Consider the following 13,595-nt stretch of genomic DNA (forward strand, 5'->3'; position numbering starts at 1 on the left):
GCGGAAGCGGATACTGCACCGTGTGAAGCACCGGATTAACAGTGATCTCGAAATCTCCACAGATGCGAACCTTCCCCGGTTCCCCCGGCTTGTTGCTCGATGAACGCTTCATGACGGGGACAATGGGCGTGGCCCACTCACTCCAGTCTACCTTAGACAGTACTCCTGAACGTTCTAGCCCTTCCAGCTCAGCTTCCACAACAGGTCATATCACATAAGGTACCGGTCTGGCTTTGAAAAATTTCGGGTTTGCATGTTCTTCAACCTTGATGTTTGCCGTAATTCCTCTCAGTGTTCCCAGTCCCTGTTGAAACACCTCTTTAGCATCGTCCAATATTCTGGACAATCGTTTAGGTTTGACGTCGTTTTTACCGGAATCTACCGTTAGTGCTTTTAAGGAATGCCAGTCCATATTTATTTTCCTAATCCACTCCCGCCCCAGTAGTGGTGGACCTCCCTCAGGGAGCACATATAAGTCCATTCCTCGGCTTTCTTTGCCCTTGTGGACCACCTTTACCTCTATCTTCCCGATGGGGTATACTCTTTGCCCCGTGTATGTTTTCAATACAATCTCCGTATCCCGTAGGGGAATATGTGGGAATAACCTTTTGTAATCTTGCTTATTCATGGCCATCAATGCCGATCCAGTGTCCAATTCCATCTTCACTTGGACTACTGCCATCTGAAGTGTGACCCAAATTGTTTGGAGGTCTGCTTCCTTACCAACATTGTGTACTCTTAGACTACCCAGTTCATTACTGCTGGAGTCTGAATCTTGTGTACCTTTCTGTACTTTTCCTGCGGTGACTTTTTGTTGCTGGTCTTCTTTCCTGACCGGCATACTTTAGCTATGTGACCAAGCCTGCCACATTTTCTGCATTCCTGATTTTTGAACCAGCACTGGTTCTGATCGTGTGTTGTCTTTCCACAACGATAACATTTTACTGTACCCAAGACCATTTGATTGGTGCTGAGTTCCGGTGACCGTAGCTGCATTTCCGCCGTGCCTCTCGCTGCGGCTTCTTGCGATGCTGCAATAGTGCCATCTTTATCAAGCGTAAGATCATTCTCCTCAAGCAGTCGCTTTTGTGTTCCTTCTTTTAACAATCCACACACAAATTTATCTCTCAGCGCATCTGCTAGTCCTGTTCCAAACTGACAGTACTTCGATAGCTTACGCAGTGCAATTAAAAATTCAGCGTTGCTTTCGTCTTTCAGCTGCGTTCTTCTGTAAAATTTAAATCGTTCCGCTATCATCAGCGGCGTGGGGTTTAAATGATTTTTCAGGACAGTAACAATATTCGCGAAAGTCTGATCCGCCGGTTTATTTGGTGATAGAAGGTGCTTCAATAGCCCGTATGCCTTCGCACCCATTGAGCTTAATAAGGTTAGTGCTTTCTCATCATCTGGTACCTTATTTGCTTTACAATAAACTTCCATGCGTTCTACATATGTGGTCCAATCTTCGATATCACTATCAAAGGTATTAATGCTCCCATGTTCTTATTCTTGTACAGAAAGGTACACAAGGTGACAGAGAACAGTTCGAATGAACAGAAGTCAGATTCAGACTCCAGCAGGCATTCTTAAGGGGGAGGGTGAGCAGGCAGAGGTCGTGGTCCACATTGGGACCAACGACATAGGAAGGAAGGGGGATGAGGTCCTGCATCAAGAATTTAGGGAGCTAGGTAACAGATTAAAGAGCAGGACCTCGAAGGTTGTAATCTTTGGATTACTCCCAGTGCCATGTGTTAGTAAGTATAGGAATGGAAGGATAGAGCAGATGAATGCGTGGCTAAAGAGTTGGTGTAGGGGGGAGGGTTTTACTTTCCTGGATCACTGGGCCTGCTTCTGGGAAAGGTGGGACTTGTACAAGTCGGACGGGTTGCACCTGAACCAGAGCGGGACAAATATCCTTGCGGGGAGGTTTGCTAGCACTGTTTGGGGGGGTTTAAACTAACTTGGCAGGGGGATGGGATACAGAGGGGAGCTGAAATAGGGGGTGATGTGCTGCCAATTATAGAGAAAAAAACAAGTCAGCTTGGTAGACAGGGCAAATATATAAGGGCAAGGCTGGATGGCATCTATTTTAATGCAAGGAGTCTTGCAAATAAGGTGGATGAACTGAAGGTGTTGATAAACACATGGGAGTATGATATTGTTGCTATCACGGAGACATGGTTGAGGGAGGGGCAAGACTGGCAGCTCAATATTCTGGGGTACAGAATCTTCAGGTGAGACAGAGGGGGAGGTATAAGAGGAGGGGGTGTCACAATATTAATTAAGGAGTCAATTACTGCAGTAAGGAGGGATGATATATTAGCAGGTTCCTCTAATGAGGCCATATGGGTGGAGCTTAAAAACAAAAAGGGGGCAAGCACTTTGCTGGGAGTGTACTATAGGCCTCCAAACAGTCAGGGGGAGATAGAGGAACAGATATGTAGGCAAATCTCAGAGAAATGTGCAAATAATAGGGTAATAATAATGGGGGATTTCAACTTCCCCAATATTAACTGGGATAGTCAGAGTGTGAAAGGCTCAGAGGGTGTAGAATTCTTAAAGTGCATCCAGGAGAGCTTTTTGAGCCAGCATGTAGAAAGTCCTACAAGAGAGGGGGCGGTACTGGACCTAATTCTAGGGAATGTGGCTGGCCAAGTGGAAAAAGTGCTAGTAGGTGAGCACTTTGGTGATAGTGACCATAATATGGTAAGATTTAAGGTGGTCATGGAAAAGGACAGGGATGGGCCGGAAATAAAGGTTCTAAATTGGGGGAAGGCCGATTTTAATAGGATAAGGCAGGATCTGGCCAAAATGGACTGGGATCAGCTACTTGTAGGAAAATCTGCATCGGAGCAATGGGAGGCTTTCAGAAGGGAGATTGAGATCATACAATGGTAACATGTTCCCGTAAAGGTCAAGAGTGGTTCCAAAAACCACAGGGAACCTTGGATGTCAGGGGATATACGAGAATGGATTAGGAAAAAAAGGAGGGCTTTTGGTAGATACAAAAGGCTAAAGACAGAGGAAGCCCTAGAGGAGTACAAAAAGTGCAGGGGGATACTTAAAAAAGAAATTAGGAGATCAAGGAGGGGCCATGAAATAACACTGGCGAGCAAAATAAAGGAAAATCCTAAGATGTTTTATAAGTATATTAAGGGTAAGAGGATAACCAGGGAAAAAATAGGGCCCATTAGGGACAAAAGTGGCAATCTGTGTGTGGAGCCGGAAGATGTAGGAGGGGTTCTAAATGAATTTTTTGCATCTGTCTTCACTATGGAGAAGGACGATGTAGACATAGAAATAGGGCAGGGGGACTGCGATATGCTCGAACATATTAACATCGAGAAGGAGGAGGTATTGGCGGTTTTAGCTGGCCAAAAAATGGATAAATCCCCAGGCCCGGATGAAATGTATCCCAGGCTGCTGTGTGAGGCAAAGGAAGAGATTGCGGGGGCTCTAACACATATATTCAGGACCTCTCTGGCCACAGGGGATGTGCCAGAGGACTGGAGAACCGCTAATGTAGTACCATTATTCAAGAAGGGGAGTAGGGAAAAACCAGGGAACTACAGGCCAGTGAGCCTAACATCAGTGGTAGGAAAATTATTGGAAAAAATTCTGAGGGACAAAATTTGTCTCCACTTGGAGAGGCAAGGATTAATCAGGGATAGTCAACATGGCTTTGTCAAGGGAAGATCATGTCTGACTAATTTGATTGAATTTTTTGAGGGGGTGACTACGTGTGTGGATGAGGGTAACGCAGTGGATGTGGTATACATGGATTTCAGTAAGGCCTTCGATAAAGTCCCGCACAGGAGACTGGTCAAGAAGGTAAGAGCCCATGGAATCCAGGGTGCCTTGGCACATTGGATACAAAACTGGCTTAGTGGCAGAAGGCAGAGGGTGATGGTCGAAGGTTGTTTTTGTGACTGGAAGCCTGTGGCCAGTGGGGTACCACAGGGATCGGTGCTGGGTCCCTTGCTGTTTGTGGTCTACATTAATGACTTGGATATGAATGTAAAAGGTATGATCAGTAAGTTCGCGGATGATACAAAAATTGGTAGGGTGGTGAATAGCGAGGAGGGTAGCCTCAGTCTGCAGGACGATATAGATGGGTTGGTCAGATGGGCGGAACAGTGGCAAATGGAATTTAACCCGGAAAAGTGCGAGGTGATGCACTTTGGGGGGGACTAACAAGGCAAGGGAATACACAATGAATGGAAAGACCCGAGGCAAGACGGAGGGTCAGAGGGATCTGGGTGTGCAAGTACACAGATCCCTGAAGGCGGCGGAACAGGTGGATAAGGTGGTAAAAAAGGCATATGGGATACTTGCCTTCATTAGCCGAGGCATTGAATATAAGAGCAAGGAGGTTATGATGGAGCTGTATAAAACACTGGTTAGGCCACAGCTGGAATACTGTGTGCAGTTCTGGTCGCCACACTACAGGAAGGATGTGATCGCGTTAGAGAGGGTGCAGAGGAGGTTCACCAGGATGTTACCAGGGCTGGAGCGCTTCAGCTATGAAGAGAGGCTGGGCAGATTGGGTTTGTTTTCCTTGGAGCAGAGGAGGCTGAGGGGGGACATGATTGAGGTGTACAAAATTATGAGGGGCATAGATAGGATGGATGCTGAGGAGCTTTTTCCCTTAGTAGAGGGGTCAATAACTAGGGGGCATAGATTCAAGGTAAAGGGCGGGAGGTTTAGAGGGGATTTGAGAAAGAACTTTTTCACCCAAAGGGTGGTTGGAGTCTGGAACTCACTGCCTGAAAGGGCTGTGGAGGCAGAAACCCTCACAACATTTAAGAAGCATTTGGATGAGCACTTGAAATGCCATAGCATACAAGGCTACGGACCAAATGCTGGAATATGGGATTAGATTAGACAGGGCTTGATGGCCGGTGCGGACACGATGGGCCGAAGGGCCTCTATCCGTGCTGTATTACTCTATGACTCCCGGGTTCGAATCTGGCCTCGGGTGACTGTCTGTGTGGAGTTTGCACATTCTCCCCGTGTTTGCGTGGGTTTTCTCCGGGTGCTCCGGTTTCCTCCCACAGTCCAAAGATGTGCGGGTTAGGTTGATTGACTATGATAAATTGACCCTTAGTGTTAGGGGGATTAAATATGTGGGGTTACGGGGATAGGGTGGGATATGTGTTGGTGTAGGGGTTACAGGGATCGGGTGGGATATGTGTCGGTGCAGGCTCGATGGGCAGAAATGGCCTCTATCTGCACTGTGGGGTTTCTGTGATTCTGTGATTCTGTGACTCTATGACTCTATGTTTAGGCATCCTTGCAAGTTTAATTTTTTTTTTTTTTTTTTTCAAAATGGCGGCTTCCCGCGCTTGTCTTCTTCCCCCGCCTACTAAAATGGCGGCTTCCCGCGCTTGGCGGTCTTTCCCGCGCTCGTCTTCTTCCCCCCGCCGACTACAATGGCGGATTCCCGCGTTTGCCTTCTTCCCCCGCTGGCTGCAATGGTGATTGCCGTGCTGCTGCCGTTCTCGCCTCCCCAGCGGTTCTCAATTCCCCGACGCTGCTTTGCCTTGCAGCCCCGCTTGCAGCCCGGTCCTTTACACCGGCTGCATTTGATTTCTCCGCGGCTCTCGTGCCTTAAGCTGTCCCAGTCGCTGCGCCTCTCAGCCTCGATTGCAGCGCGGCCCTTTTTACCGGCCGTGGTCGAGTTCTCCGCCCTTATTCCTCCGTTTTCCCTCCCCTACTCCACAGCCAACGCGGCCGACTTTCTGCTCGTGTCGCTGATCGGCTTACCCACCACCGTGGTAGAAGGGATGATCACTGCCTGTCGCTGATGGAGGGCTTCGTGGTCAGAATTTTTCTTTTTAACCCGGGTTCTCGATGCCTCCCGTGCGATGGTGCTCAGCAGGATGATGAGGGCAGATGCCTCTTCTTGACGCCCATTTTGAGGACGAAGCTGCCTTGGATGTAAAACTGCCGCAGGGTAAGATCGGACTCGTCGCCACTGTTGAGTCTGTGTGTCCCAGTTATGTTTAGGATCAATCACTGGACACAGACAACAAGAATAACTTTTAACAGGTCTTTACTATTCGGAGGTCAGGGCTGAACTGCCCAGCAAATCCCTACACAACACTTATATACCGGTGTGGTCACCACCGGTATTACAGTATACAGCAGCCAAGAGAAAGTAGTACATCTCTTAAGGTAGTTCTCTTAAGGTGGAACAGGTTACATACACCACACCCATCATTACTGGAGAATAAAGCTGCGCCTCGCTCGAGGGGTTCTGATAACATGACACTCCAAGAGTGACCGGATGTTTTGACGAGGCCGAGACGAGCAGCGGGAGGCCTGTAGAGACACCGGAAAGACTGTCGTGGTCCATGCAGCTGGTTCCAATGTTAAGCCGTGCTGGTTAAACCTCAGCCGCACTCCTGTACACACTCGGGCGTCTCCAAGCCTGTTCGCTCGGCCAATCGGGTTGCCAACGCAAGTTGGACACATTCCAGGGATTGCATCACGTGACCTCCAACCGCCCTGCCCCCATTGGTCCCCAACATGTCCATCCTCACACCAGCCTCGCCCCCCCACCTTGTCACACCAATGGAAAGGGAACAGATTCTTCGTTATCCGTCTTGCGCAAAGGACGCAAGGACGGGCGATCGATGGTGGAAGGGTGAGGCCGTGGAGTGGTTGGAGGCACAAGCTCATGTGATTCTGGCAGGACTGGACAGACTAGATGCAGGGAGGATGTTCCCGATGGTCGGGGAATCCAGAACCAGGGGTCACAGTCTAAGGATAAGGGGTAGGCCTTTTAGGACAGAAATGAGGAGGAATTTCTTCAATCAGAGAGTGGTGAACCTGTGGAATTCTCTACCACAGAAGGCAGTAGAGGCCAATTCATTAAATATATTCAAGAAGGAGTTGGATATATTTCTTAAGGCTCAAGGGGTATGGGGAGAAAGCAGGGACAGGGTACTGAACTTGGATGATCAGCCATGATCGCATTAAATGGCGGAGCAGGCTCGAGGGGCTGAATGGCCTACTCCTGCTCCTATCTTCTATGTTTCTATGCTCCAGCCATCATAAGTGTGGGGCAGGCTTGATGAACGAGCTGGTCTTCCCTGCCCGTCAATTTTGCGTGTTTGTATCACCTGTGTCATTGGATGATTCTTGACTGTCAATCAAACAGACTTTTCCCTCCCCCTCCATCTCCAATACTTTTTTTATAACTAACAAAGGAAAGCGTTCAAAGCAAATGAAAGGAACGCAGATTTTATTTTATGCCACCCACCCCCCCCCCATGATTTTTTTCCGGGATTTCTCGTAGGAATGTCCCGGAGATTAATCTTTAATTGCTGGCGATCCTCGGGTCAACCTGGTGGGTGGGCATGTCCCTATTTGCCAGCCTGTGTCAAAGATTTCTGGAGTGAAGTAAATGGGCATGTCTTTTAGTGGAGAGAAAGAGAACTGCAGTTTAAGCAAATGTCTGTATCATAGGATCATCCATACAACACAGAAGGAGGCTATTCGGCCCATTGTGCCTGTGCCGGCTCTTTGAAAGAGCTCTCCAATTAGTCCCACTCCTGCCCATTCCTCACAGCCCTGCAAATTTTGCCATTTCAAGTATTTATCCAATTCCCTTTTGAAAGTTACTGTTCAATCTGCTTCCACCGCCCTTTCAGGCCGCGCGTTCCAGATCACCACAACTCGCCGTGTAGTCTGTATTTGGGTTTGGTTTCTGTGCAGGTTAGACACCTGGCTGATCAAACATTGGCACAGGTCCAGGGATCAGGTTGGAGCAGTTAAACCCAGAAGGGGTGATTTTAACCCGAGCAGTCCGGCGGAAATCGCACGGGCGGGCAGTTAAAATCGCCCGCTGCCGTCCCGTGGTCTATGATTTTAGGGCCCCAGGCAGCTGAAGGCACGGCCGCCAATGGTGGAGCGATGAAAATCGGGGATGCGCAAGAGGCCAGAATTGGAGGATCGCAGGGATCTCGGGGGTGGGGGGGGGGTCTCAACAGGAGCACCACATTTCAAATCAAGAGTTCAGCATGTAGAGGAGCGACTTCTCTACGGTGAAACATGGAGCGTTCCCTCCAGCACGTCTCTATTTAGCCTTTCGGCTTTCGGCATCGGTTACGGTCTTTTGAGTAAACGATGCCAGACTAGCTGGCGCACACTGTTGAGAGCTGTGGATTAGAGAGTGTCCCACACGGCATTCAGGTAAAGTATTTGCTGCGTGTTATTTTGTTTGGTTACGGAATGTTCCAGTTAAACAGTCAGTACGCCTTGTGCACCACAGGGAGGGGCTGGGTTTATCCCACTGGCATCCCATCCCAAATTTCTTAAGGCTGCTTGTGGCCATAGCACATCAACACCATAACCCTATTAATAAACATACTGGGGGTCAGTGGCAGGATCTCCGGAGCCTCTAGTGCTGCCGCACATCAGGCATGAGAGCCCCATATCGAGGAACCTTCAGCAAGGATGTACAGGAAACTCTTTTTTATCCGGCACCGACGGGACCGGCGTGGTGCTGGTTTATCAAAAAGTCCGGATTACAGAGAGGTATAAAAGGTACGAGAGCCCCGTACACGGCCACAGATCCAGGCGTCCCTGTTGCATGGCAACAGGTGCAGGAACCCCTGTTACACGGCCACAGATCCAGGAACGGCCACTAATATGAAGTAAAACTTACCTGAACCTACTCCTGAATTTTGCCGGTTAACAGAGATTTCCGGTTATTTAGGTGCCGGTAAATCGAGAGTTTCCTGTATTGGCCTTGGTGGGGGGCGCAGCACAGATTGATACCAGGGCTGAGAGGGTTAATTTATGAGCACAGCTTGCACAGACTAGGCTGGTATTCCCCCGAGTCTAGGAGACTGAGGGGGGAGCTGTTGAAAATGATAAAAGGATTCGATGGGATAGACGCAGAGAAACTATTTCCTCTGGTGGGGGAAAATCGAGAACGAGGGGGACACAATCAGAAAGTTAGAGCTCGGCCTTTCAGGAACGAAATCAGGAAGCACTTCTTCACACGAAGGGTAGTAGAAATTTGGAGCTCTCTCTCTCCCAGAAGGCTGTGGATGCTGGGGGACAATTGGAGCTTTCAAGATTGAGACCGATAGATTTTTGTTGAGTAAGGGTATCCAGGGTTACAGAGCCAAGGATGGAAAATAGTGTTGCGATGCAGATCAGCCGTGACCTAATTGACTGTTGGGGCAGGCCCGAGGGGCTGAATGGCCTCCTCATGTTCTAAGTGTCTGATGTATAAGACCCATAATAAGGTCCTGAGGCATCTCTGGTGTTGTGAACTTGCACACTCTCCCTGCACTCAGCTCTTTACTGATAGAAATGAAACATCACTTTTCACTGTAGTTGCCTCCTGCTGCCCTCTTTCTCTATAACAACAACAACTTATATTATATAGTGCCTTTAATGTAATAAAATGTCCCAAGGCGCTTCACTGGAGTGTTAGCAAAAAAAAAAAAAATCTGATACAGAGCCATATAAGATGTTAGGGCAGGTGACCAAAAGCTTGGTCGAAGAGGTAGGTTTTAAGGAGCGTCTTAAAGGAGGAAAGCGAAGTGGAGAGGCGGAGAGGTTTAGGAAGGGAATTCCAGAGCTTAGGACCTAGGCAGCTGAAGGCACGACGGCCAATGGGGATCATTTAAAATCGGGGATGTTCAAAAGGCCAGAATTAGAGGAGCGCAGAGATCTCGGGGGGGCTGGAGGAGATTACAGAGATAAGGAAGGGCGAGGCCATGGAGGGATTGGAAAACAAAGATGAGAATTTTAAAATCGAGGCGTTGCTTAACTGGGAGCCAGTGTAGGTCAGTGAGCATAGGGCTGATGGTGGAGCGGGACTTGGTGCGAGTTAGCACACGGGCGGCAGAGTTTTGGATGACCTCTTGTCATAGTAGAAGGACTTGCATATCATATAGCATCTTTGATGACCTCAGGACATCCCCATGGGCTTTACAGTCAATGCAGTATTTTTAAATTGTAGTCACTGTTGTAAGGAAACACAAGTCAATTTGCGCACAGCAAGCTCCCACAAACAGCAATGTGATATAATGGCCAGATAATGGCCCAGAAATTTGGGTCGGGGGCTTCCCGCGGGTGCAAGCCCCTGACCTGCACTTACCTAACGTGCCGGCCGTTGAGCTGTGGGCCCCCGTGGAATTCCAATCCGGGGCCTGCTCCAGCTGCCGGCGCGCAGTGCATGCGTATCCCGGGGCGCAGTTAGTTCGATGCGCCCCCTGGGATCACGTGGGCCATGGGGAGCCAATCGGAGCAGGGAAATGCCCATTCATAAGTCTGACAGGAAGACCTGTCAAAACTTAGAAATACTACGAGCCCCATAACATCACTAAATCTTCAAATAAATTTTTTAAAAATCACATTTTTAAAATCTATCTATATTTATTATATAAATAAAAGGATACATCTGTTTGTTTGTCTGTCTGTCTGTCTGGGCATCACTCAAAAGCTATAGAGCGTACCTACACATATGTTATATCAAAAGAAAGGTTATGATTAGGAGGGTGTCCTAGGCATATTTACTTTTTGGTCAGACAAAAATTGTTCGGACAGTAGACAAAAAAACGCTCAAAATTCCGCTCATTAGCGGTTGGCCAATCATATGGGGGAAATCCGCTCATTAGCATTGAGTGACGTGAAGGTTGACCAATCCTATGGGGGGAGCACGCTGCATCACGGGGGGCGTTTCATGGCGTGTGTGGGTGGGGCCTAATCCTTCAAACTGCCATTAGTACCTCACAAAATGGCGGCCGCGGAAAAACTATCTCCTTCCCTCACTCTCTCCCCTCTTCCCTCTCTTCTTCCTCTCTCTCTCTCTCCTTCCCTCTCTCTCTCTCTCTCCTTTCCCCTCTCTTTCTTGCCATGAGTGCGGCACCGGGAAAACCGGGGCTTTCCAATGAGCCGTCCCCGACCGAAATCGGACACGGGAGTCCGCAGCGAAAGGAATTCATCTGCCGCCCGGCCAACCGGGTCCAAAGGCCCGCCGCGTTAACCATGAGGAACCCCGGGCTCGCTTCGGAGCGATGGGTACCCGGCCTCCCGGTGTCGGACTGACTCCGTTCTGGTACTGAGGTGAGTCGGGCCGGGCCTGAGGCGCTACGCCGCGCACAGTGGCTCCGGGTCACCAAGGCCGGGCTCTGAGTCCAACCCCTTCCCTGGGGTGTCTTCCTCTCTTCTCTATCTCCTTCCCTCACTCTCTCCTTCCCTCTCTCTCTCTCCTCTTCCCTCTCTCTCTCTCTCTCCTTCCCCCTCTCTCTCTTTCTCCTTCCCCCTCTCTCTCCTTCCCCCTCTCTCTCTCTCTCCTTCCCCCTCTCTCTCTCTCCTTCCCTCTCTCTCTCTCCTTCCCCCTCTCTCTCTCTCCTTCCCCCTCTCTCTCTTTCTCCTTCCCCCTCTCTCTCTCTCTCCTTCCCCCTCTCTCTCTCCTTCCCCCTCTCTCTCTCGCTCTCCTTCCCCCTCTCTCTCTCTCTCCTTCCCCCTCTCTCTCTCCTTCCCCCTCTCTCTCTCTCTCTCCTTCCCTCTCTCTCTCCTTCCCCCTCTCTCTCTCTCCTTCCCCCTCTCTCTCTCTCCTTCCCCCTCTCTCTCCTTCCCTCTCTCTCTCTCTCTCTCTCCTTCCCTCTCTCTCTCCTTCCCCTCTCTCTCTCTCCTTCCCCCTTTCTCTCTCTCTCCTTCCCCCCTCTCTCTCTCCTTCCCCTCTCTCTCTCTCTCCTTCCCCCTCTCTCTCTCTCCTTCCCCCTCTCTCTCTCTCCTTCCCCCTTTCTCTCTCTCTCCTTCCCCCCCTCTCTCTCCTTCCCCCTCTCTCTCTCTCCTCCCCTCTCTCTCTCTCCTTCCCTCTCTCTCTCCTTCCCCCTCTCTCTCTCTCCTTCCCCTCTCTCTCCTTCCCCCTCTCTCTCCTTCCCCCACTCCCTCTCACTCTCTCTCTCCTATGTATCTACACAGAGAGAACCGCGCGGCCCGAGAGACAGCAAGCGGGGGAGCGGCGGTGGTGGGCCAGAGCGGGAGCTCAGCTGAGGTGAGTCGGGCCGGGCCTGAGGCACTAGACCGTGCACGGGGGCTCCGGGTCACCGCGGCCGGGCTCTGAGTCCAACCCCTTCTCCAGGGTGTCTTCCTCTCTTCTCTATCTCCTTCCCTCTCTCTCTCTCTCCTTCCCCTCTCTCTCTCTCCTTCCCTCTCTCTCTCTCTGTCTCTCTCTCCTTCCCCCTCTCTCTCCTTCCCCTCTCTCTCTCTCTCCTTCCCCCCTCTCTCTCTCTCCTTCCCCCTCTCTCTCTCTCCTTCCCCCTCTCTCTCCTTCCCCCTCTCTCTCTCCTTCCCCCTCTCTCTCTCTCCTTCCCCCTCTCTCTCTCCTTCCCCCTCTCTCTCTCTCCTTCCCCCCTCTCTCTCCTTCCCCCTCTCTCTCCTTCCCTCTCTCTCTCTCTCTCTCCTTCCCTCTCTCTCTCTCTCCTTCCCCCCTCTCTCTCTCTCCTTCCCTCTCTCTCTCTCTCCTTCCCCCTCTCTCTCTCTCCTTCCCCCCCTCTCTCTCTCCTCCTCCCCCTCTCTCTCTCTCTCTCCTTCCCCCCCTCTCTCTCTCAAGGGTAAATCATGTCTAACAAATCTGATCGAATTTTTCGAGGGGGTGACTCTAGTGGGGTGGATGAGGGAAATGCTGTGGATGTGGTGTACATGGACTTCAGTAAAGCTTTTGACAAAGTCCCGCATAGGAGACTGGTCAAGAAGGTAAGAGCCCATGGGATCCAGGGTGCCTTGGCGCGTTGGATCCTAAACTGGCTGAGTGGCAGGAGGCAGAGGGTGATGGTCGAAGGTTGCTTTTGTGACTGGAAGCCTGTGTCCAGTGGGGTACCTCAGGGATCGGTGCTGGGTCCCTTATTGTTTGTGATCTACATAAATGATTTGGATGAAAATGTAAAAGGTATGATCAGTAAGTTCGCAGATGACACGAAAATTGGTGGGGTGGTAAATTGCGAGGAGGAAAGCCTTCGGCTACAGGACGATATAAACGGGTTGGTCAGATGGGCGGAAAAGTGGCAAATGGAATTTAACCCTGAAAAGTGCGAGGTGATGCATTTTGGACGGACAAATAAGGCAAGGGAATACACAATGAGTGGTAGGACCCTAGGAAGTACAGAGGGTCAGAGGGACCTTGGTGTACATGTACATAGATCCCTGAAGGCAGCGGAGCAGGTAGATAAGGTGGTTAAAAAGGCATATGGGATACTTGCCTTCATTAGCCGAGGCATAGAATATAAGAGCAGGGAGGTTATGATGGAGCTGTACAAAACGCTGGTGAGGCCACAGCTGGAGTACTGTGTGCAGTTCTGGTCGCCTCACTATAGGAAAGATGTGATTGCTTTGGAGAGGGTGCAGAGAAGATTCACCAGGATGTTACCTGGGATGGAGCGCCTCAGCTATGAAGAGAGGCTGGACAGGCTGGAGTTGTTTTCCTTGGAGCAGAGAAGGCTGAGGGGGGACCTGATTGAGGTGTACAAAATAATGAGGGGCATAGATAGGGTAGATAAAGAGGAACTTTTCCCCTTAGTGGGGGGGTCAATAACAAGGGGGCATAGATTCAGGGTAAGGGGCAG

The sequence above is a fragment of the Somniosus microcephalus genome, chromosome 13 (assembly GCF_052327205.1).
Source record: "Somniosus microcephalus isolate GS21.2 chromosome 13, FLI_Smic_1.0, whole genome shotgun sequence".
Lineage (NCBI taxonomy): Eukaryota > Metazoa > Chordata > Chondrichthyes > Squaliformes > Somniosidae > Somniosus > Somniosus microcephalus.